Source organism: Pelobates fuscus, chromosome 10, assembly GCF_036172605.1.
Source record: "Pelobates fuscus isolate aPelFus1 chromosome 10, aPelFus1.pri, whole genome shotgun sequence".
Classification (NCBI taxonomy): domain Eukaryota; kingdom Metazoa; phylum Chordata; class Amphibia; order Anura; family Pelobatidae; genus Pelobates; species Pelobates fuscus.
The window spans coordinates 52,520,051-52,547,361 of NC_086326.1; the positions used below are offsets into that span (position 1 = coordinate 52,520,051).

The window sequence follows — 27,311 nt, forward strand, 5'->3', positions numbered from 1 at the left end:
TCCTTCAAAATTTATCCAAAAGGAAAGCAAACACATAATGAGTAAATTATAGATTAAGGAATTATTTTTAGGGGTTTTCATCGTATCCATCCTCCATAATTTAGATTATGAATTATACGTAGTGTTATCAGCATTTTCAAAAAGATTAAGAGATAAAAAGAATGAAAAAATAAACCTGAAGTGTACTATCATACGATGTAAGTAGACCAGAAGGGGTTACCCTCGGGGTTAATATTGTGTATCCCGTGTGTGAAATATAGATTGTAAGTCGTATTATCAACATTATCAGAAGAAGTTAGAAAAAAAAAAAAATAGATAAGTGAATAAATATGCCTGAAGTATGTTGTATAACCATGTAAATATACCACTAAGGGTACCCTCGGGATTAGTATTGTGTATCCCCTGTGTAATCCAGTTGAATATAGAGTGACAGTGTCTATGGGTGGATATTGTATATATCTCATAACGTGATTAATAGAACAAAAGTAATTGTTATCAGCATAAATGTGGAGTTAAAATATGTTAATATTGTGTCTACATCAAACGACATTGAAGTATTAAGCTTTATCCTACTTTGTAAAAGGAATATAAGATAATAATATCTATGATGTATTTTAACAAAAACAAAAAATAACAGATTATCAATAAATTTGAATAAATAAATAACACTAAATTCCTTCCCTTCCCTTTCTCCCTCCCTAGCGCCCTAGCACCCCAACGAGACACTCATTATTCCTATTCTGTTATCAAATTCTTTAGTTTTATCCATTGTATCAATTTTGTGTTCGAATCAAATGTCTCCCTGATGCCTTCAAAAGTGAGGGCTATTTTTACTGGAAATAGCCATTTATATCTAATGTCTAGTTTTCTAAGAATTTGTGTTGAAGGGTGGAATGATTTTCTTCTCGTTCTGGTAGCGAATGATAGGTCTTGATAAACCTGGATCTTCTCAAATTGTCCAGTAGTTGTCGTGTTTAATCTTGCAAGCCGAAGAACTGTATCTTTAAATTCGGAAGAAGTGAAGGAAACGATAATGTCTCTGGGAATGTCTGCTTGAAGAGCTTGGGGCTTGAACATCCTATGACATCGTTGAATAACATTATCCGGTATAGCAACGGGTAAATTCAAAGCTTGGAAATATTGATATAAGGTCTGTTTTAAATTTTCCTGTGGACCTGCTTCTGGAAAATTTCTAAACCTCAGATTATTGCGTCTGCTTCTGTCTTCTGTCTTCCATCTACTGCCTATATTATATCTGTTAATAGCCGTCTGCACTATTGTGTGTACCCCTCTGTCTCCACAGAATTCCAATTGAGAAGAGAGGACTAGTATTGCTCCATCCATTGTGCTTATTTTTAGTACATCTGCATGGTAATGATGTATGCGTTAATGTGCCACAGCCAATATCAAGGAAAACCACATAAGTGAGTGCTACATTAACAAAGCAACAAATCTAATGAGACATGTATTAGCCATACTCTCGTACTTTAGGGGGTTACATTAATATATGATAAAAAAAAAATATCTGTTCAGCCTCAATATATGAACACAAGCCACATAAAAACACATACCCTACAGTCATTTCCAAATTGGATGCTGCGCTAATTCACTTGCTTTCAACATTAATTTAATTGATATATCCATCTGGAAAAGACAAAGAAAAGTGAAATTAAATATGCATCGATGTGCTGTGTATACCAATATGTCACTAGTGTGTATAACACAAGTTTATCAGACAACTACATGAGAGCACTAATAACATGCTTGACACCAGCTGTCAAGCCAGCAAAAAAATCATGCATTTCTATCCTTTCCTCACTTGGTACTTTTGGAACTTTTCAGTTTTTTGCAACAGATGTGCCAACCATATTTGCCATCACAACAACATCAATCCCAATTATATGGCAATATGTTTCTTTTCTGAGTACTTTAAAATTCAGATCTGTTTTCTCAATCACAGAGTGCTGTGATCTGATGCTGCATCTTACATTAGCATTCATTATTAGCCATTCATTAAAAAAAGTAATCACGACCTTTAGAAGGCAGTTGATGATCGGTCTCCCCCCCCTCTAACAAGAAGAGGCAGCAAAGTTTTTTGGAGTGCTGACATTACTAACAGAAACACAGTCTGAATTCCATATCACACCAAAATCTAAACATGTAAAATGCAATTTATGCTTTTCTTTTCTGTTATAAAACCCACAGTAGATGCACAGTAAACCCCAGAATAAAACTTGGATGTTAAAAGAGCACTTTAGTTGATTTTTTTTTTTCTTTTTCTTTTTTTTTTTTTTTTACAATTTTAATTTACAATTTTATTATTATTATTTTTTATTATTATATAATTTTATTATTTATTTTATTTTTTATTGAGGGTATTTCAAAAACCAGCTCACAAAAGCGGCATATCTCTTGTCTGCAGCCTTCGCAATTTCTTCCTTTCTAACTCCGCCCACAATTTCAGTGGCTGTCCAATCACAGACTTTTCAATACAGCTCAATGAGAAGTCTTTGCAAGGCAGATGATCTGGGCAATTGCTGCCTCTTGAGTTAAGCTCCACTGATAAAAACTAATAGGAAGCAACAGGACCGGTTGTCTGTTTAACAGACAGAAGGGTGTACTAAGATTCATTTATAGAAGTAACAATTAGGATTTAATCTGCATGTTTTGCAAATTGAAAAAATGGGACACGGTAAGCTAAAGTGCTTTATGTATATGGAGGGTCCCTTTAACCAAAACAGTCACCATTTTAGGAACCCTGATATATTATATTTGCATGTAATTGTTGTGCATATATGAGTACAAATGATTCGGACTATATGAGTTGTGTTGTGTAATAGAGATTACAATTTGTAAACAGGCATAGTACAGTCATCAGGTCTCAGGAAATGGCTTGGAGTACCAGTGAATGTAAGATCCCTTTAAATATTGTGAAAGGTGTTATGGGAATCTGAGCTAATTTTACAGCCGGGTAATGGATTGCCAAGGTATTGTATCGTGTGTAATTGGGTCCCTGACACAACCATTAGGGACCACTGTAATACAGTAAACACTGCATCTATGTGTCTGCCTGCCTGCTCATTTGCATGTTGAGCTGGGAATCCTGGGATAAATTCTGAGACATCAGGTTTCCACAGTTATGTGCCCAATATCCAATATCCCATAAAATATAAAAAAAAAAAAAAATAAAGAGTCCAACTGGTTAACAACTGGTGCAAAGATAATGTCAGGACAATGGGTATCGGAGAGCGAAGAAGACAAAAAAAGAAGGAAGGAATTAAGTCGAAATTAAGTTGAATTGGATACTGTAACTCTGTGAAGGTAATTGAAAGCTTAGTAAATAGTTTTCAGTGATTTACATAAAGTTTTGAAGTACTCAGTTGATAGAATGTTATGAGGAGCAGTAGGAGACTTTGAAAACGGGTTTAAGTGGGGGATAATAATGAGTAGTAAGGACTCTTTGGAAAATGCCTTGAGAGTATGAAACGGGGAAAAAAAGAATTTAAGCAATAAAAGATGGAAGCAATAAAGAGTACAAAAATAACTCAGGAGGCAAATCATAAAAAAAAAAAAAAATCATTATTCTATCACTGGTCACTCCCCCTTCCTGGCCCCTATATTTGCCAGAGTGGGCTAACAAGTAACAAGCAGCTCTGCCATTACTGTGAATTTTGTTTGTGGGCTACCTGACTCTCTTTGAACATTTTTCAGGCCAGCCGTAAATTGCTGCGGCTGGTTATTTTTGGAAAATCAGAGAGAAAAAGGTCTCTACTAACCAAACTTTCAAAATATCCTAGACACCTTAAAAAAAAAAAAAAACAATTTTTTTTCTTCCTATTGTAATTTAAACCAGCTGAATTAGATTTTTTTTTCCCCTTACATTTTGTTAAAATTACCGTGGTATGTGTGTTGGCGCGAATAGCTAAAAACTGATCAGAGCAAGCAAAACTTAAACCGTCTCCTTAGAAATGTTTTAGATTATACCAGCAAGTGCTTGTGCAAATGTCTGTAAGACATACAAAATCTATTTCTTCTTTATAATTGCAATGGGTTTTTTGTCTGTTTCGTTTGCTTACTTTTGTTGCATTATTACTCAATGTTGGCAATTTTGAAGATTGTACTATATTTTTAGGACATGCATATTACCATAATGTATACTTTTTAGGTAAATTTAGCAGAGTTGAAAAATAGTCATGTGGAAGAATATTTGTTGAATAAACTCTTTCCCCAACTGCAGGGGTAGGTTCCAGAATCACCTGGGGCTTTCGTCAAAGTGAAATCTTGATGGCTCCTACTCATCAGAAAGATGAGGCTATGTCTTGACGTATCCCTTCCTCTCTCCACTTGAACAGTGACTGTTGATCCTGATCTTGATGATCTTAATGAATGCATAATCCATAACGAGCATATGCTGCACATCCAGGAATACAATGCAATCCCACCTCACTACCTAACTAATGGAGAGGTGTACAGCAATGTTCCGTTTGCCATCAACCACTGCTGTAAAACTAAAATAAAAAAAACAAAACACTAATAGCCTTGTGCCCCCTCCACCGACTCTAGGGATTTCAGGCTAAATAATACCAAATATGTGGCTTCAGCCCCCCACGGCAACACCTATGCCAGCAGACCAGATTTGGTCAGTATCCTTCTTGGAACAGAACTGGTAAACACTCTAATCCTGTACTGTTTGTGTGCCTTCAGGACTGGGTCGAGAAGCACTGATGCAATGTGCATAAATCAATCACGAGAGTCCAATTAAATTCTGCAATGTTAGGTTACCTAGTGTTTTGCACCATAATTTAATAATGGGCTAGAAGCATAGGCATAAATGACTGATGACAATGTGTTTGAAAAAGGAATATAATTAGTATTGTTAGCTGTGGCAATGAGAGCGAGATTACTCAGTCCTTCTAAGCAATGCTAAAACGACATGTATTAAATAAAATTTTCCATCATTTTTTTTTTTATAAATGTAGATTTAAAAAGCCTTCCTTAAGAACTGCAGTTGTATTATAGGAGTTATAATTAAAGGAACACTGGCTACTGTATGTTGTAGTCATTATGGTACCAGTATTGCCCTGGTACCCTCCCAGGATAAGTAGTCAAACCATTTGCTAACAATTTGACAACTTACAGAGTAATAAAATATAAGTGGAGCACTGAAATACCTGTACAAATGTATATACGATATATGTAGATGGAACCGTAATTACAATGTCCTGTAAATGATAAACAACCAAATCATAGTGCAGACATATGTAATAGAATATAAAATAGAGCAAAAAGCACTATAAATTTAAACTCACAAATATAGAGCCAAGAGGTCACTTGGCTCTAGTGGTAAACGCCTTGGGATCTTTAAGAGGGGATCCACTACCCTTTCTTTATCTCCTCCTGATTTCCTCCACTCCCAATGGTTAGGTAGAGATGCAGACAGGGAGATATCCAAATAATCAGGAAGTAATTTATTAAATAAAATAAAAATAATTATGAAAATAACATAAAAGATTCCACTGAATCAAAATAGCATAAAATAAGTCCTTCAAACTTGACAACTTACCTGGAGTCTGCCAAATGCTACATTGAGCTTTCATCGGCTCCCATGAGCTAAGCCTTGACTCATTTGCTGAGATTGTCAGCGGATCACTCTCAACCAATGATTTATGGCCTGCACTGCCGAGCTAGCTCAGAGAAGTGAGTTTCCAGCTCTCTTAGAGGAGGGTAGCAGTACCTGGCAGAACCCTGGGTAGTTGTCACACTATTAGAAAACAGTTTGACTACTTACCCTAGCAGGACACAAGGGCTCTCCTGACACTATAACCACTACAATGCTTAACATTATGGTGCTTGACGTGTTCTTTTTAACTTCTTTTTTAAAATCGATAATTTTGTCCACACATCTACGTCTGCCCATACATTAATAGAACATTCACAATATAGCTTCTATTAACTTATTATTATTTTATTGTTTTGATGTTTCAGAGCAGTATAGAGGAGTAATTCCCAGGGTTATTCTATAAAGTGTATTTAAACTTCAAACTAAAATTGAAAATGATGAAATTAAAATATTGCTGACTTGGACAATTATTCCAACACGTCTATTTAGTATTCACTTTGACTCTATTGAGATTGACTAATGTTAATTTTGTGCACAGTGTGTTGTTTATTGACTGAGAGCAGTCAGCTGACATTCCCTGCCAATGAAAGGGTAGTGGTTTGACTCCCAGCTTTGGGAGCTCTGCAGAGGCCAGAAGCGCGAGTGAAGTAGACCCGTGGGAGCCCAGGTAAGAGGCAAACAGTTTCTAAACAGTTTACCCCACTACCGCAGAACTGGGCCAAGGTACTCTTGACATCATAAACACTAGAGCGGGCTGCCACACTTTTTCTTATTTAATTTAAAAAAAAAACAATTTACTCTAATTTCCCACTTTAGTTTAGTAAACAGAATAAAACCATTTGGCTAAAGAATAAGAAAGAAGTCTTTCAAACTTAGTTGGACCACTTATGGCATACGTTAAGGTTCCATTTCTCCTTTTGCTTCTAGCTTCCAACAATGTAACATCTCTTGCAGTAATCGACTCTGTATTTCACTGTTACTGTTATCCTGAAAACTCTGGATTGACAAAAGCTTTTTGACACAAATCTGCAACAAAAACAATTCGTTTTATGATTTAAAAAAAAAAATAATAATAATTTACATTTTTCTTTCTTAGGAATGGTTTCTCCAGAGACCTTTTGGTTTTCCTTTATAATCCCTTCTTTACTTAAAAACGTTCAATAAAAGCCAAATATACTTTTATCTTGACTCATGGGCATTGAGGGCAGCCAAAAAAAAAGCAATGAAGGAAAATTTAACACCAAACATGGATTGTTTGTTCTGATTATATAAGAGGGGGGAGTGTGATATGTTACATGAACAAAAATGGGAAAAATGAAAAATTAACTTGAATAAAAAAAAAGGAACTTGACATTTATAACGATCAGACTTGGACTTTTGAACTTCCACCAGTTCCTTTGGAATGTCTCTGTCTTAGAACACTGTGCCCCACCAAAGACCTATAACTTAATCTATATTGTAACAGCTTTTCATTGGCATGATTGATGGGTTGATCGAAAGTGTGACTTCAGAGAAGTAAAGCAGTGCTCCATGGTGCTTTTTGCCATCAGCTGTACAAACACAGTCTGGGAGAGAGTTTCCATTTTTACATCTCATTCTGACAGAACATAACAGTCTTTCATCCCCTTCCCAAATTCAGGGCAGCATACAACATTCATGAACAGCATAAATCCTCAGAAATAAATGGGTCACAGGATACAGTCCAGTCTCTTTTCCATTACAGAAAGTAAGTGATGTGAGCCTTAATCATACACAAATTAGCACATGATCATTTTATATATGTTTTAGAAACTTCTATACATTTTTTTTCCAGTCTGCTACGATGAATGTACGCCAGAAAAACATTAGCATTATACAGTTCATATTATATTGCACTTTACTTAAGATAAAAAAAGACAGACCTAGTGTAAAAAATAAAATGAAAACATTTCAATACCATATTTATAGTGGAATAAAATAATCATAATAAATCAGAGGTTTTCCGTAGATTGGAGAGGTAAAGGGCGGAAAGCACAGAAAAATAATAAAAAAACGAGTAAGTATGATAAATGTAAGTGAACAAATTGACCACTGAAGTGAGGCACCCAACCTCAGAATGAAAAACTGCAAAGATATTTCAGATGACAAATACATCAGACCTATTTTCTGGGAATTGATTGCTAAGTAGACGTGAATATTTAAGATGAATCAAAGGACAGAAGCATTTGTTCCCCAATGCTGTGTATGTCCAATATTCTTATGATGATGTCCACGTGGGTAGTCCAATTTTTTTGTGAAAGAACAAAATAATTTTTTTGCTGACAATGAGTAGGTGTTTTTGGTTTTTGTTTTTTGTAAATTGTGATTAGTTGTCAAAAAAAAAAATGATGATTTTGTAAAAGCATGGGATGAAGATAAGGAATGAATGTATGTCTTCAATAATATATTGTTTTATTTGTTTCCCTTCCCACTGGTGTGACCCCTTTATTTACTGCTTGAATACGCTATAATAAAATCCAGGTGAATAAGATTATGTTAATTTCTCCCTTTCCATATAAATTCACAAGGAGATGGGTTGTGATGCTTTTGTTTGCAAACCGCTTAGCTGTTCAGATCTAGTGATATATATATATATATATATATATATATATATATATATTATTTTTTTGGTTTGTTTTATTTTATTTTTGTAGTGAACTAAATTGATATCCATCTTTTTCACACTATGAACCACCTTACTCTGATGCAGAAAACTGAGATTCATTTTAACTCTTGAAATTGATTTTCTGAACGCTAACTGCTTTTGCTGCAGAAATAGATGTTCGGAACAAACTGTGGCAGAACAAACTGATTTGAAGCCTTTGTTTATTTTGTTGTGTGTCTGTTTGACAAATCAATCTGCTTGTGATTTAAAAAAAAAAAATGTTTCTTTGACTACAACATTACTATTAGAAACATTATGCTTTTGACGTTACAACATAATTTGTATGGATGTACTACAAACCTTTAGTTTACTGTCCCTATCCAGACAGGTCCCCCACCCACCCCCCTTTCAACATAAAATAATTTTAAAAAATACTTTTATTTACCCGTTACAGGTCCCGAGTTTGACCTGTCCTCCTCCCACTGCATGGCCACCTGTGGAGTCTGTCCAATCTGATGCTCTTCTTAGAGAAGCTTTGGGGACCTGATGCACATGCGTGGTGAGTTCCGCACATGCATCCAGCTACCCCATATGAAAACATTGAGTCTGGGCTTTCCTAAGGGGGCTGCAGTCACATGACTGAGTTTTACTTGGTTACTGTTGCAGGAAACACCTCTAGTGGCTGTCAGTATAAGTGCCCCTGGAGATGTGTTTAACCCTGCAATGTAAGCATTGCAGTTACTCCAAGGCAGTGGTGTATTTCCTGGTTTTGTGCTGCCCTAGGCATGACCAAACTTGGGCACCCCTCCTTCTAAATGTCACTTAATGTTAAAAACCAACACACTCTTTACCTGACAGACACACTTCTTTACTGATGCATACTCTGACATACACTCACTGACAGATACAGTCATTGTCTCACACACTGTTTAATCAACACACGCATTCACTATAACATACACACTCACTGACAGACACACACATACACTCACATTTACTTGGAGCCGGTACAAGGATTTTTGCCGCCCTAGGCAAAATAAAAATTGCCGCCCCATTCACTCCACAGTGCTCCTGTAGGTTTAACCCCACAAAATAAACATTGCCTTACCTTGAAGGGTTAAACATGCCTTTAGTAGCTGTCAAACTAACAGCCACTCGCGTGCCTCTTAGTGATGCCGGGAAGTGCTCAGAGAAGAGTGCTCCCTCACTGCCTGCCTCCCACATCAGAGGATGCCTGCCTCGGGGGGCCCAAAGGTGGCCAGTCGACCAGGTCATGGGCCCCCCAGGACAAGAGGCTGACATGGCATCAGCCGGGGTGTTTGGGGGACAGCTTTTTTGCCGCCAGACGGACATCAGCTCACTTAACCTGCACTTCGGTGGGTCCCCGCTCAGATCTCAAGCTGGTTTTAGCTCAACTTGTGCCATTACAGAGAGACCATATCTGAAGCATATCAGACTGGTCCCACTCATACGGGCAGTCCAGATCCGAAATGCCAGCAAGTTCCCACTGCACGAGAGATATGGCATCCCCAGACGATCGTTTCAACCTTGTAAGGTAACATCAGTGAGGTATAGCCAATATCCCTCTAGATACCGTGAGCAAAGGGTCCATGTATGGATTGCCCTTTTAACTTAAGGAGGGAAAACCAAGTAGCAAGAGAGGTGGGAACGGACAACAGCTAAATTAGCCTGCCTTTCGGTGGGTCCCCGCTCAGATCTCAAGCTGGTTTTAGCTCAACTTGGATGTTACTTTGACACATACCATCTTTCTAGACCCCTACTTACACTTCTTCATGGCAGTGGTGTTACTTGATTGCTGAGGCCTCCTTCAGCAGGATAATGCACTGTGCCACACAACAAAAATTGTTCAGGAATGGTTTGAGGAACAAGTGCTCAAGGTGTTGTCTTGGCCTTCACATTCCTCAGATCTCAATCCGATTTAACATCTGGGGGATGTGCTGGAACAGCAAATCTGATCCATGGAGGACTCCCCTTGCAACATGCAGGACTTAAAGTATCTGCTGATAATGTATTGGTGCCAGATAGCACAGTACATGTTCAGAGGTCTTGTGGAGTCCATGCGTCAATGCATCAAGTTTCCCCCTGGATACTTTGGGTAGAGGAGCATGACTGCTGCCCATGACTATTGGGTTGGAATTAAGGATACATAGTTGCAATCTAATGGAGACTTCTTAAAGAAAAGAATGGGGGTGGGGACTTACCAGTCGGCAGGGAAAGTTGAGGAATCCTGACTTGCTTTTATGAGGCAAGTTGTTTTAATGTTGTTGCTGATCAGTGTGAATAGTGTTTAAGGGGGAAACACATGTTATATTCTAAATGAGTAAGTAATGTTTCAATTTACTTGCATAAATATAAAACGGCACATTTAGAGACATTTCAGCCTCAGTGGCAGCTGACACTCAGTTCATGCCTTGATGCCAAAATAGGTACATCATTATTATTGCTGAAGCGGAATACAAATTTCTGTTTTAACCATCTAAAGGAGACTTAAATGACTGTAGTGTATGAGATTCCCAGGATCTTATCAAACCATTCCAAAACAGCACCAGGGACACTCATGCTGAAGTGGATATGGTGCATAGACTCACTTTAAAGCAGATATCAAAAGGAATCCATCACAAGGCCAGTTTAATCACTGAACCATGATTTCTCTTGGCACATGACCGCAAAGCAACTGAATGTCATTTGTGAGCCAGACATTCAGGTTTGTTTTTTTTGTTTGTTTTTATGTTTGTTTGTTTTGTTTGTGTATGACTGTGGGTCCAGAACCAGAACCCTTGTTAAAAACAAAAAGTCATTCCACTGACAAAGGCTACCCATATTGGCATATGCAACCAGTACCTTAAGCACCTTCTTTCAAATCCTTACAAAATGCAAACGTAACACCACATTAAAGTAATAGGAGAGAGGAACCGAATCCAAACAAAGTAATGCATGAATGACATGAACAAGAAGCACAAGAAGTGTGGAAATAATCAGGACTTGAAACTTTTAAGCCTAGATCAAGCCGTACTAGCTAAGTCTTAAAAGCTACTCACCACTGCAAGTCTTGAGGGCTAATGGTGCACTAAGCAGGGGTGAATCTCTGCTTACCAAGACTGGCAATTCAAAGACTAGTATAGAGAGTATAGAGTAGATATTATGAACCCTGGACCAAATGGTTAGTGTGCAAATTTGTGAGTTTTGCGTATTGCTTATGCTGCCTTTCTAACACTATGTATTATAAAGATGTATTTACTAAACAGTGAACTGCAAATTGAAGTAAAGATAGAACTGCAAAATTTCTGCAAAAATAGCCAAACTTTGATTACAGCTAAGTTTCAAGAACGTTTTTTGAAATCCGCAATTTTGGACTAAATGTTGAGACTAGCGTACGGATCTATTTCTCTTAAATACCCTCAAAAGAACAGATTGTGTCCAAGTGATGCTGAAGTTCCCTTACTAAGCGCATTCTTCTCCCACCATGACATGCAACTGCGATGTTGTGTAAATTGCTAACATGGCACATGATATAGTAATTTATTGAAGTGACGTACTATAATGCTGTCGAACTCGGATAATATTATTGTGACCATAACATATACTTATGTCGTTAATTTTTTATTTATTTTTTTACAAATATAAATACAGATTCATTATATTTAACATATTCTTGAAATATCCATTATCAAACATACATAAACTAAAACATAGCATTAGACATATCTGCAATGCAATTCCATGCTCATTTACACTTCAGTAACTCTGTACTTCCTAGAGATGATACCATACACAAAACATCACAAAAAAAAACTAGAAAAAAATAATTAATAAGATGTCTCTCGATCGAAGGGGAGGGTTCTTTGTGCATTTGTTTCTTTCTTTCTTCCTTCCTTTCTTTCTTTTTTTTTTAAGACTTCCCTAAGATTTATAAGGTGCATCATTATAGCATATTCATTTTTCTTATTGATTTAACCCAAAAACCAGTATATCTAGATATTTTATTATTTGGGGTCAAATATAAATTTTTCCATGTGTAATTGATGATATAACTAATATTTAATTAGACACCAGTCAGGTTTTAATGGACTTTTCAAATTTCTAGCTACAGTTAATTTAGCTGCTGTCAACATATGGATTAATAAGATCAATTCTTTATTTTATTTTTTTTCATACTGGGTATATTAATATGTAGAAGCATCAGATCTGGTCTTGGGGTAATCGTACTATTTAATATTTTATTTATCTTTCTTACGACATCCTGCCATAGTTCTTTAATAGTCAGAAACTCCCACCACATATGTAAAAAATCTGCCTCCTTTACCCTACATCTCCAACATTCAGAAGATTAATGAGGACATATTGTATTGATCTTTTTAAGAACTAAATGCCATCTGTTTAAGATCTCAAAGTGTAACTCATTCAGATTCAAACAATGAAGATTTTTATTTAAAAACTGAATTGAGCTACATCACTTTTTATGGGAGATTTGCAAACCCAGATCTTTACTCCATTTCGATATTGCGGTAGGAAAGTATGTATTTTCCATTTTATATAGCAAAAGATTCATTTTAGAAATTAGTTTTTAGTGTCTGTTGAATTGATAATTTGCTCAAAATAATTTGAAGTTTCTTCGTAAGGTAGTTTTAGTCTTTTCATTATATATGAGCTTGCTTTTATGTAATCAAAAAAATCTTTGTTCATAAAACCTGAAGTCATTTTAAGGTCACTGAAAGTTCTAAATTTTCCTGATATAGTTAAATTTTCAATGGTTTTAATACCTTTTTCCGACCAGGAGAGTAGATTAATATCAGGTAATAAATCATTTAATAGTTCAATTTTAAAAGATTAAACAATTTTCTCTCCCATGTCTAATTTCTGTTTTATTTCAAACCAATTTTTCAATATATGATTTAAAGCAAAACTTCCCCCAAAGGGTTACATTTTCTAATTTCTTGTTTAGATAACCAGAAAATAGAAAGAAAAGGTCCAATTCTCTTAGCTTCAAGTTTTTACCAGCTTTCCTCTTGAGATGGCTCCTGAAAGTTTTGTATAGCATGGGTTAAAAGAGTAGCCTGAACCAGCCTGGTCAGGGATGGAATCCCTAATCCTCCATCTTCTAATTTCTTTGACAATAATTTGGCGCTAATTCTAGGTATTTTTTACCATATAAATTTAGTGAAAGAAGACTATAATAAGTTGATCTAGCTTAAAGGAATATTGCTTGGGATTAAGTTCAAGATATATATTAATTTAGGTAAGACGTGTGATTTTATAGTATTAATCTTGCCCCACCATGATATTTATTTTTTTGCCCAGGTATTTAACTCAATATTAATCTCCATCCATTTTTGCAGGTTTTCTGAAATTTTTTAACCCTAAATAAGAATAATGATCCCTTTCCCAGAGGAAATCAAACTTATCCATAATCCCTGCTTGCATCTGAGGTGTTAAAAAGAACGAGAGCGCAGTTGTTTTAGAAGTGTTTCGTTTGCAATTCGAAAATAGACTATATCTTTGTACCACCTCCATTAGTTCATTGGTTGAATTTACTGGATCTTCCAACATGATGAATACATCATCAGCATACAACTTTATCTTAATTTTCACTTGATCTTTAAAACCTTTTATTTTGTTATTTCCTATCTCAGATGCCAATACCTCAATGGTCATGACATAAAGAAGAGGAGAAAGCGGACAGCCTTGCCTAGTACCCTTATTCAATTTAAATGAGTTGGAGAAAATACCCTGGCCTATAACTTTTCCTGTAGGGTTTGAATATAGAGCCATTATGGCTTGGTGAAACCTACCCATAAAGCCAAAAGCTTTTAATTTATTTGAAAGGAAATCCCAGCTGACCCTGTCAAATTCCTTTTCAGCATTAATGACAGGGCCAGCATTGGGACCCTTCTATGCTTAGCGATCTCAAAGATATTTGACAAAGTTTTTTATGTGGCTTGTTGATGATCGTCCTGGGATAAATCCCACCTGGTCTATATGTATCAATTTAGTAATAACAGATTTAAGTCTATGTGCCACAATACCGGCATACAATTTAAATCTTCATTTAAAAGAGAAATGGGTATGTAGCTCTTAACATCATAAGGATTTTTCTCTTGCTTTAAGATTGTAACTATATTCCCTCTTAAGAGATCTTCCGGAAGACTTATTTTTTCTGCAAACTCATTAAAGGTGATCTGAAGGTAAGGTGCCATTTCTTTTTTAAATCATTTATAAAACATGGCTGTCAGACCATCAGGTCCTGGTACTTTATTAGATTTTGAATAATCGATAGTATCTATAATCTCTTTCAATATGAAGAGTTCATTAAGTTTTTCTAATTGTGAAGCAGTTAGTTTTTTAAATTCCTTCTCTTGAAAATACAATTCAGCATTTTTTTTAAGGGATCCTTAGGATTGAAACTATATAAACTACTGTAATATTTTTCAAAAGCTTTAGCTATTTTGTCAGGGAATAGGAGAGTCTCATTATTATAAATTATTTTAGATGTAGATTTAGCTTTTTGGATGTTTTTCAATTTGTTAGTTAACATCTTATCCGCGTTGTTGCTCTTATAATATTGGAAAGTTTTCAATCTTTCTAACTTCTCAGATGTTTCCATAATTATTTTTTCATTAATAGTATTTTTAAGGTCATCAATCTGGTTTGAGATGTTTTTTGAAGGATTGATTTTGTTACTTAGAGTTCAATTTGAGAAGTTAATATAAAGTTCGGAAAGATTTTTTTCTCTATGCTCTTTATTTTGAGAGGCTAGTTTTACAAAATGACCCCATATCACACATTTAAAAGCAACCCATATTGTGATTGGAGATAGATCATTAGAAAAGTTTTCTTGAAAGTAAAGATTAATATTTTTTTATATACTATTTTGTGGAGATTCTAATAAAAGTTTCCATTCTGGTCATTTTTTAATAAATGTATCTTTTAATTCCAAAATTACTATGTTGTGATCTGACCATGTAATCTCGTCGATATCAATTTTTCTACTTTGAATGGAGTTCAAATCTATCAAAATGTAGTCAATTCTCGAATAAGCAAGGTACGTTTTGGAAAAACACGTATAATCTTGTTAATTAGTATAAAGTCTATGCCAGGTATCATAGAGGGAATTCCCTGGGTGAAGGATCAAAATTTTGTTGCTTGTATATGGACATTATTATCTATCTAAAGAACACAGTATAAAAAATATCTACAGGCAAACAGTAGGCGCTATATATTTAGTATAGTGAACACAAATATTTTGCTATTACAAGTGAAGCAGTATTAAATGCTGCACCTTAAAGTGTAAAATAGCTCAAAAAACACCACTATACATACATTACAGAAAAAATAAGGTGCGCTATGCCTTTAAATAACTTAATAGTGTCCAATACAATTGTAATTCTTAATATTGTTTTTAAAGTGCATGTGCAATGTGCAACACGTGAAAAAAATGGGGAAACAAATCCACACTCACAATTTTAACGCCACTGGCGTGGATCACCCCTCAGGGCTATGAAAATATGTAAAACAAACACAAGAAACAAAGATCGTAGGGTAATATGCCTTTAAAACTATAAGTATATGTAAGGGGAAAGATTCACACTTACAAAAGTAGAGCAGTAAAAGTCTGCTCTAACTATGATGGCAGAAGTCCTCTTATCTCAGGACTCAGAGACCTTTAGTATTCAGGACAGCAGACAAATCCTTCTGAAGCACTTTATTTGAATGAAGAATTTAAAAGGTAATTCACACAGAGTGATAAAATGTTTAAAAATAGCTTCTAAGTCACCCGTCCAAATGATTCTCCTCGTCCAGCGGTCACAATATGTGCTGTTAGTATCCGCCGGTTGATAAGTATTACCACCTCAAGTCAATACTTCCGGGTTTCGGAGCGATCACGTGGTGACGTCGTGCGTGATGACGCGTTTCGCCAGATTGGCTTCCTCAGATCACATGTTGGATCCTGCTGTCCTGTTAGTTTTATGATGATCTTACTGGGCGTGGACTTCTTGAGAAGAAAGTCTATTGGTTCTGAGTCACCTGATGACTCCATAATTAAAACGTCCAGTCTCTATTGTTTTAGGCATATCGCCTAAAAGGCACACATATGTTAAAATGAAGAAATATAAAAGCTAATAATACTAGCATTTTCATACTTGTCTGTACAGGACATTTAAAACATGTTAATATGCAATCATATTATAGATACAAGCTAAACACAAATAAATATAGAATAAGTACATATATTATTATTTTATAATGCAATTTAATAGATAACATTATACCAGATGTAATGGCAGCTATATTGGAATGTCCCACGTCCTACTAATAGAGTAAAATAAGTTAAAAAGCACATTGTAAACAGAAGAAGTACAGATAATGGGAAAGTTAAAAAACATCATAAAAAGTTAAAAAGATCAAATTCGATGTTAAGACCCATTGGTTCTAGGGTTCCCAATTTATGGACCCATTTCATTTCCTCTCTACCTATGTGCTGTATATGGTCACCTCCTCGCCAGGATTTTTTGACTTCCTGTATCCCTACAAAGGTTAGTCCGCTCGGATCTTTGTTGTGGTATTTTTTGAAATGAGCAGACACACTATGTAACTCAAATCCCTTGCGTATATTATTAACGTGTTCATAAATCCTTCTATGTAGCGGACGGATCGTTCTCCCTACATACTGCAGTCCACAGGGGCAAATCAGCAGATATATAATATTTTTGCTAAAACAGGTAATAAAATCCCTAATATTAAACTCGTACTTTGAATGTTTACTTTTACATTTATTGATTCCTTTAAGGGTCCTATTTACACTACATTTACAACCTACACATGTCCCGCATGAGTAAAAGCCTTTTTTATTATTACTTAAAAAAGTTTCTGGCACTTCTCTTTTGGGGTGGTTAAACGTGAGTATTTGTTTTAAATTAGTAGCCCCTCTAAAAGTGATAAACGTTTTTTGTGGAATAATATTATTTATTCTTTATCCTTCCTTAGTAGATGCCAGTGTTTATTTACAATGGATTTGAGTTTTTGTGAATCTTTGTTAAAATCTAAAACCAGAGGTTGAAGAGTATTGTTTCCACTCATTTTATTACTATTTTTATGAATTAAGACATCCTGATCTAATTTATTTACCTCCTCATAGGCTTTGAGTAATAGTTCATTCGGGTATTCTTTTTGGGAAAATGTCTTCATTACAGTTTTTGCTTGTTCTTCAAAAATATCTTTATCTGTACAATTTCTTCGTATACGTTGCAATTGTCCTTTAGGAATATTGTTAAGCCACGGGGTGTAGTGTCCACTGTTATACAGTACGTAGCTATTTGCATCTACTTTTTTTTAAAAAATTCTTTGTTTTTAAAACCCCTTCCTCAACATAAATCTCCAAGTCTAAAAAAATGTATGTTCCGTGTGCTAAAATTACTAGTTAGTTGTATGCCCCAGGAGTTCTGATTAATTTCTTTTTAAAAAAATTCCAAATCATTTTGGGAACCTCTCCATATAAAAAACAGGTCGTCAATATATCTCTTGTAGGAGACCAGGTTCGTCCCCCAGGATCTATGACAGTAGATGGCTTCTTCTTCCCACCCTGACATGAATAAATTAGCGTAGCTAGGGGCGAACCTGGTCCCCATAGCCGTACCCTGTAGTTGTAGGTAAAATTTAGAATTGAATAAAAAATAATTATTTTCTAAAATCCACTTGATGCTATCTATAATAAAAACAACATGTTCATTAGACAATGTCTCCGATTTTTCTAAACAGAAACATTTTAAAAAAAATGTTTAGAAAAATCGGAGACATTGTCTTTGTCTTTCATTGTCTGTTTATCCATCTTGGGATCCATCACGCAATTGAAATCCGCCATCCAGATGATATGACCCTGTTTTATCTTATTCAATCTTTCCCAAAATCTTGATATGAATTTCCATGGTGCAGCATTTGGTGAATAAGTATTAACTAGTGTATAAAGAATATTATTTATTGTGCATATCGTTATTGTGTATCTCCCTTCCGTATCCTGTTCGGAATGTTTTTTTGGGGGGGGGGGAGAGAGGGAGGGAGGAGGTGAGGGAGGTACACAAATAATCCGAGTATAGGTGAAATAAATAATAATCATAGATTCGGTAAATAAATCAGCACCGCCATAACGCCCAAAGTACTCCGCCCATGAGTTCTAATAGGACTTAGAGATTGCCTACAGAAGGCAATTTAAGCCAATGAAAGTATAGATCTCTAAACAATATAGAGAGTTTAGCAGAAGACGTCAAATGGAAGAGTGTATGAGCAGTATCAATGAATTAGGTACAGTGGTGAATGACATTGCGATTAGAGATAATCGCAGAGAAAGTAAGAGAGGATGGTTAATCAGTTATTAAATGTTGAAATTAATCTCAATCAATATCCAGGGCTTAAATACACCCCCCAAAAAATGGGCTTTTAATGACTATTTGGTATCCGAAAAAATCCAAGTGGCACTGAGACAGGAGACAGGAGACATATTGGACCCTTAAAGAGAAAAGTAGTTGGTGCAAGAATTTTTTTTCCATTGGTATTCACTTCTTCTAAAAAAGAAGAAAAAAGGGCAGGGGTGGCAATTATGTTTTCAAAATACACACAAGTAGAAATACAATATCAGGATAGGGATATAGAAGGAAGGTTCCTAATTTTAGTTTGTACAATTAATGGTGACCTATACACATTAGTAAATGTATAGTTACCTAATATCAACCCGATGAAATGACTCTCTCAAATCCTAGAGCGTGTAGATAAAATTGCTATGGGTTGTATATTATTTGGGGGAGATTTCAACTTCTGGATACAGAAATGGACATACATAGAGAAAATAGTATAAACATAGATAAAACTAAACTTAGGAACATTAAAACCTTTTCTAATATTATTAAAAAGAACAATTTGTATGATATTTGGAGAATAAGAAACCCAATAATGAAAGAATACTCCTTTTACTCATGGCCCCACAATTCACACTCAAGGATTGATTTTTTCATAGGTGACCCAAGAATAATAGAAAAAGTGGAACAGATAGAGATAAAATCCATGATATGGTCCGATCACAACAGTATTATAATGACATTAAAAGAAGGGAAGACAAACCATCCAAGGTCAACCTGGAAATTAGACGAGTCAATCTTGTACAATAAAGAAAATCAAGAACTCCTGAGAGAGGTCTCAAAATATTTTTTTATAGAAAATAGATCGTTAGAGTTATCAGATGTAACAATATGGTGCGCATATAAGGCAACGATTAGAGGGCACTGTATAAAGATTAAAAAACATATTCAAAGAACAGAAGGATTGGGGTTGGCTATGTTGTATATTCAATTAAACCAAATTATTAAAGAATATAAGAATAATCCAAATAGAGAAGGTCAAATAAAAATAGAGAAAATCAAACAGACCATAAAAAACAAAATATTAGAAAATATAGAAAAAAAAATGTCTAGATTAAAAATTAAATATTATTATCGTCAAAACAGGGCGGATAAAATCTTAACAAACAAACTAAAAAAATAAAGAGCTGACAACAGAATAGACAAAATTATATATGACTGAAAGACTTGCATAGCACCTAAAGAAATAGGAGAAGCTTTTAATCAATTCTATAAATCCTTGTATAATTTACCTAAAAATAACTCAAACGAGAAAATAGATAACTATCTTAAGGAGGTGAAAATTCCAAAAATATCCACAGAACAAAGAGAAAATCTTAATAAAGATATCACAAGAGAAGAGGTATTAGAACAAATAAATAAACTGGTACAATATAAAACTCCAGGCCCAGATGGCTTTAGTAATAGGTTCTATAAAGAGATGAAGGATATAATAGCAGATCCCCTAACTGAGACTTTTAATGATGCCATAAAAAGGGGAGCGTTTCCACAAGAAATGCTGAAGGCAAATGTTCTGCCAATACTAAAACCAGACAAAATCCCAACAGAAGTCAAAAATTATAGACCGATCTCCTTAATAAATGTTGATGTTAAGTTGTTTGCATCAATTTTAGCCAAGAGATTAAAAACAATATTGGAGGATATAATTAATCCAGATCAAAGTGGATTTATTCCTGGGAGAAACTCAGGTAATAATGTGAGGAGGCTAATAGATGTAATGGATATGGCGGACAAAAGCGGGGATCCCCTACTGATCCTGTCTTTGGACGCAGAGAAAGCGTTTGACAGGGTCAGTTGGGGATTCATGTTTAAGGCCTTGGAAGCATTTAATATCTCTGGGTGGATGCTGGATGCGATTAGAGCTTTATATGCTAACCCATTAGCAAGATCAGTAGGTCAAAACATATGTTCTTCCTGGTTTGGATTAGAAAATGGAACGAGGCAGGGATGTCCCCTGTCTCCAATCCTATATATCATCACCATGGAGATTTTGGCCTTAAAAATAAGACAAAATCAATTAATAAAAGGCCTCAATACAACTAAGGGAGATTTAAAAATATCATTATACGCAGACGATACTCTCTTATATATTAAAAACTTATAAAATTCTTTACCCCAAATAATGACAGAAATTGAACTGTATAGTTCCATTTCAAATTATAAAATAAATATGACTAAATCGATTGCTCTGTATAAAAAACGTAGGAGTAAGTAAAATAAAGGAAATTCAAATTAAATATGGCTTCTCACAACCAGAAGAATTTGTATATTTGGGGATTAGAATAATTAAGCATATAGACAGACTAATGGAAATACATTTCTTGCACCTACTAAAATGTACTAATAAAGATTTAAAGGAATGGCGCCAACTAGAACTATCATGGTGGGGTAGAATTAACACCTTAAGGTCCTATGTCCTCCCTAAATGGATATATATGTTTAGAATGTTGCCACTAACAATCCCTCCCCCATGGATAAAAATGATAAAATCAACTTTCTCTAATTTTGTATGGAGAGGCAAAAAACCTAGAATATAAATAGATACATTAAGCAATCACACAAGTAAAGGTGGACTAAGTTATCCAAACATAGAAAAATATTATGAGGCGGGGATAATTTATCATATAACACTATTACAGAAATAATCTATATTTAAGGAGGGTTGGTTCTGGTTAGAGTCTGAAATGTGCCAATCCAAGAAGTTAGCTAACATAATATGGAATGACAAAATATGTGACTATTCTACTTCTTATGTGCTGAGACATTTACTACCTATGTGGTAAAAGTTAAAAAAGAAACTAGATATTAAAAACAAAATCTTTGGTTTCCAAAATATTGAACATCTCGAAAGAGAAATACCTAATATTTCTCTAAAAAAAATGGAAAGAAGGGAATATCACTACAGTAGAAAATATATACATAGATGATAAGGTGAAAGCTTTTAAAGTATTAAAAAATGAAGCGTCTCTTTCGCCACATGAAGTCTTTTCATATATAAGAATAAATAGCTACCTAAAAAAATACAAATTTATGAACCAAGGGAATAGGTACAACGCAATTAAAACTATATTTGATAATGACGAAACTAGAAAACTATTCTCAAAAAGTATTAGAATATTAGACACTAAGGTAACAGAACATTACCCAACAGCAATAAAAAGCTGGGAGAAACTTTTACATATAAATATAGACATAGAAATATGGTACGGGGTGTTAGCTAAGGTAAACAAATATGTGCATAGCATACATTTACTGGAAACCCATTACAAGGTAATAAATAAATGGTACTGGGTACCTACAAGAATGTTAAGAATTTCAACAGAAAATGATCACCTATGTTGGAGATGTGGAGAATCAAGAGGAGATTATCTTCACATATGGTGGAAATGTAAAAAAGTAACCCCCTTGTGGAGCTGGGTGAGAATTCTGTTACTTAAACTGGATAATATTAAAATAGAGACTAGCCCAGATATGATGTTGCTTCACTTTAGGTGGCCTGCTTTAATCAAAAGAAAACAGATATTGACAACTCATTGTTTGATAGCGTCAAAAATAATTATAGCTAGAAGCTGGAAAAAGACACAAGAATTCTCTAAAGCAAAGCTTATACAACAAATAAAATTTCAGATAAGAATGGAAATGGGAGTAAACAAAAGTCGAAGTAACAGTAAAGAGAATAATTTTTGGCTTAACTGGTTAGAATTGTTGGAACAAGAGGAAAAAAAATAAATTTTATTTTCATAGAAATAGTTAAAAACACAACATATACTTCCATAAGATAGAGATGAGACAATGAAATTCACCACTGTACCAAGACAATGTATGAGTGATTGATGAATGAATGTAGAAGAGATTTTTTTCCCCCTGTCTCTACCCACCACTACCCCCCGCCCCCTGTCTCCCATAAATAGAGACATCGAATATTCAATGGTATCTGGTCCATGGATATGGAAACAGACTCGCATAGGATCAAAAATGTAGAACCCCAAAATAAAAGTGGTCGGGAATTTGGAGAAGAGAAGAGGGAGCAAGCGAGGAGAGTAGGGAGAGGGAAGGGGAGAAGAGAGTGGAGGAGAAGGGATGATGGGGAGGGGAGAGAGAGGAAGAGAGATAGGGAGTACGGAAAGTAGTCAAACGAGATAGGGAGAGGAAATACTATATTGATGATGACTCTTTACCAAAGCCTTATACAATGATGTATTCGAAAAGTCTCTCGGCTGGTAATGTCTGGAAAAAAAAAAAAGTGGTACAGGCAATAGGTAAAAAGTTCTGACCTGAGTCAGACCTTGCATTAAAACAACAATATTAAACGTTTGGTTTGCATGTCTGGCGGGGTGCTTGTTGTGATGATATAGTGTGCTAGCATGCGCAAAATCAGGCATAACTACTGTTTGTGCTGAGGCTAATGTTGTTATTATTATTATTATTATTGACTGAGTTACGTGTGTCTAGGGAGTGATCTTCGGGTACCCTTGTGCATGTTAGGGACGGCACCCTTCGATCTGTGCTTCTCTTGTTGCCGAGCCTGCAATGTAGCCGGGTGGAAGTGAACTGTAGCTGAGGTTGTCTGAGCTGAATCCGATTGGGTGTAGGCAGTTTGGTGACTGCTAAGTGTGGTCATGTAGCTGGATGTGGGTTTAAGTATATGGGTGTGCGTGGTAGTGTGTGCCTCCGTCTTTTAATCAGCCTCGCTTGTCGGGCCTGGGCTAAAGATGATCGTGTTGTTGCTTCGAGGGGAGCTTGGGCCGGTTGCAGCTGTTAGTGCCCCTAACCAAGGGGGCTGCGGGGGGGGGGGGGGGGGCGGGGAGTTGCGGCAGGTGTAGAGCCCTACCCCTGCATCCCTATCTCACGGAGCGTTGCCCCTCCGTTCAGAGCCTCGTAGGGAGGGTCAGTATATCCCTAGCTCTGCACATGGGGGGTATGTAGGTTGCGGTAGCCTTATCCAGCCAGCTGGAGAACAGAAACCAAAGAAAACGGTTTAAACTTAGGTAAAACTGTGTGTTATGAGTACAGTCCCTTGTTGCCTGCTGCTCGTTGGGGTCCGAGCTCCGAGCATGTCCCGGTGCTCGTGGTCGGGCAGTTTCGTGGGATGAAGGGGACTACTGTGGTCGGGTCCCAAGTGGATGTTCCTCTCTGATCTTTTGACGCCTCGCCAAGGGCAGACAGTCCCAGTGCCCGCAGCAGTGTAGGTGCATCTTCGGCCGCGGTGATCACTTGGCTAGATCCATTGTGGGTCACTGTGAGGGCTCATGGAGTGGTCCAGTGGTATGTAACTCCTGCGGTTCTCAGTTGGCTCGTGGTTGGGTGGAGCATTTTGCGCCATTGCAGGGTGGACCTCGACAGGTCTTGGTAGAAGGACAGGTCCGCACCCTCAAATGTGTATGGTGTTTGGTTTTGTATAGCTGAGAGGAGTGCTTTTTTGTCTTGAGCCAGAGCACAGCGAACTATGATATCACTCACGGCACTTGCTGGGGCCCTAGGTGATTTTGGCAGGCGAAACATGCCATCAAAAGCGAGCTTTTTGGCGTGTGTTGGCGGTAATAGGGAGGCTGTTAGTCGTCACAAGTAGTGGGGCATTTCATCCATGGTGACGGACTCGGGTACCCCTCTTATCTTCAGGTTATTACGCCTGGAACGGTTCTCCAGTGTAGCAAGTTGCGTGGAAAATGCTTGCTGGGTTTTGTGGACGTTTTGCAGGGAGTCTTGTACCGTTATCATTTCCCGCCTCATGTCTATAATGTCCTCTTCTGTGGCTCTCACCCTGTCTGTAACCACCTGTAAGTCAGCCTGGATGACTGCTATGTCAGTTGCTAGCTTCTGGCGGAATTCGGTGAAGAGATTTTTAATATCATGCTTGGTGGCCAGAGCTGATATATCAGGTAAGGCTGCAGCTGTGTGTGCTGGTGTTTGTGGCAGGGTTTGTGCTTGAGGGTAGTCAGGTGTTTGGGTCTGAGGGTCTGCTAGGGCCTGCTGGTTGGCTAGGGCCGCCATTTTGGGCAGGGTTTGGCGCTATAATAGGGCCCATATGTCTTGGGATTCGCTTGAGGTACCTGAGAGAGGTTTCTGTGAGCGTCTTCCCATGGTTGAGGGTTGATCTGCAGGCAAGTGGATGTCTGTGCTCCAGTTGTGCTGGAGGGAGATGTGCCCCAGGAAATCCTCCAGGCGTGTAGCGTGATGGTAGCTGTTCGGAATGTTTTATACACAACTCTATATGCTGTGAAAAGAGGAATGCAACTCCACATTTCCTATTATCTTGTAGTGAGGATGTGATAATCCTAAGGAAGTATTTAGAATTTTGGAAACAATTGTCTAGACTCTTCCAATGTGTGTCTTGTATAGCACAAATATCTATTTTGTGGGTTTTTTTAATAGTTGGATGAGAATAGATAGTTTGTGGGGGGGAATGTAATCCCGTCACATTCAAAGAAGCAAACTTAACCATGATTTGTAACCTGCACACACCTCTCCTCTCCTCTCAAATACCCAGCTTCAAGAGCATAAAGAACATAAAAAACATAAAATATTAAAACCATACATTCATATTTTCTAAAACCTATCTCAGAGATAAACTCTAGCATGTGGTACTTAAAAAGTACCATCATCCCTATCATGTGTACCCAATGGGAGGACTCACAAAAAAGTCAAACTTATCACTACAGAGGTAATTCTGAAAATTGGACTATGGAGCCAAAGAAAAGAGGATCCAATGGAAGGAATTAATTTTGGAAACATATGTTATGGAAGGGAGGAGGAGAGAATAGATGAAAAGGAAAGACAGAGAGAGAGAGAATGACAACAGTAATTTTATAATACAATTTCCAAACATTTTTAAAAAAAATTAGAAGCATTAATTATTCCTTATTACAGGTACACCAAATTGATGTGTCGTTATTCTAATTCTTATCCAGAATTTTTTTCTCTATATACAATTCTTGGTCACAGTGTGTATTTTTATCTTAATATTTGTGTATTGATTCCCTTTTGCTTCATAGTGTTCTTAAATAATATTCCTTTATATATTTACATTGTTTTGTATTACTTGTAGTGTTTTGTGTGTTAGTGTCTTTATATGAGATATATAAATTTTATAAAATCTAAAAAAAAATCTCTGTTCCCCTTTTAAATTACCATAATCTTCCTATCTATGGTCTCTTTCTTCCATTTCTTGTCTCTACCTTTTTTTCTTTCTCTTACTCCTTTCAGCTCTCCTCTAGTGTTCCGTGTGTATCTATGAATATGCCGTGCCCTCCAAAAAACAAATTGCTATCTCAATCAGCCATCAGTTTTCAGATTGTGTATATAAATCTCTTTAACCTTCTATCCCTCCCCCTCCCCATCCCCCTTCCCTGCCTCTTTTATGTGCCAAACAGAATATCATTTAAACTGAAAAAAAAAAGTTCTCTATCTCTTCTTTCTTCTCATCCCCCTCCTCTGTCGTCTTCTTCTTCTTAGTATACAGATATAAATTAATATTCCATGTTTCTTAATATCCATTCATATCCTCCTTCCTCTAAATTCCATTTACTTGGTTATTGGCCATCGGCTTCTGAGATCAGATGTCTCTCTTGTAGCCAATCTTTCAGCTTTTCTAGGAAGTCAATTGCATATGTTCTTGAATCTTTATAAAGCCAGAGTTTTACAGGGAATCCCCATCTGCATTGAATTTTGTTGGCTCTTAAAATTTCTGTATATTTTGCGTAGGATTTTCAAGGAGCATGAATTTTTCCTTCTCTGAATGAATTTGTTATGGCTAGTTTAATTCGGAAGGACAAACAACAGATTGTGACGTCTCTGGAGATATTTGAAGAAGGGTGTTTAGGTTTGGGTATCCTATGCCATCGTTCTATTAAAGGTCCGTGTGCATATTTTTCATATTTAAACTGGCAAAAAAATTGATTAAAAATTCTTCAAGTTTTTCTGTGGTAACTTCTTCTGGAATGTTCCTCACTTTTAAGTTGTTGGGGCATGACCTGTCTTCTAAGTCTGCATGTTTTTGTTCCATTTGAGCGATTTAGCTTTTTAATTGATCAATATCATTCTGGTTCTGTATTGAACCTTGTTCCATTTGTTAATTTTTTTCAGAATTTTTATTTATTTTGCCGTTGATGATAAATAAATCCTTTTTAAACCCTTCTGAAAAACGTTGAATTTCGATTTTGATCTTTATAAATTGTATTTCCAGAGCACTGTTAAGCAGATCTATCTTTACTCTTTGGAGCTCAGTTGCTGTCTCAACTTTTTCTGCTCTCTCTTGTTCCCCACTCTTCTTTGTTTCATCCAAAGAGTTGAGCTGTTTTCTGGGGTTGAAGTGAAAAAAAGATAAAACGTTTCTTCAATGGTTCATTTTTGTTCTCCATTTTCTTTTTAGTGTTTTTATTTTCTCTAGTTTTTTGAGTCGCCATTTTGTTGCGTTGAATTTGAGATAAGGAGAAAAAAGAAGAAAAACAGCAACCAAAGTATGTACAGTCTGTTTGCTTTGTCTCCTGCAAATTACCAAGCCTAAAGCAGTCTAAAGACATAACGTATATACTCGAGTATAAGACAAGTTTTTCAGCACATTTTTTGTGCTGAAAAAACCCCACTCGTCTTATACTTGAGTGAGTGTCTGTATTATGGCAACTAACATTGCCATAATACAGACCAT

At 36.1% G+C, this 27,311-nt stretch overlaps 1 protein-coding gene across 2 annotated transcripts in view; it reads left to right on the top strand.

The window, feature by feature from the left end:
• Nucleotides 1-27,311, top strand: part of ADAM12 (ADAM metallopeptidase domain 12) — a 532,069-nt gene that overhangs the window by 181,532 nt on the left and 323,226 nt on the right. The gene's annotated exons all lie outside the window — the stretch shown is intronic.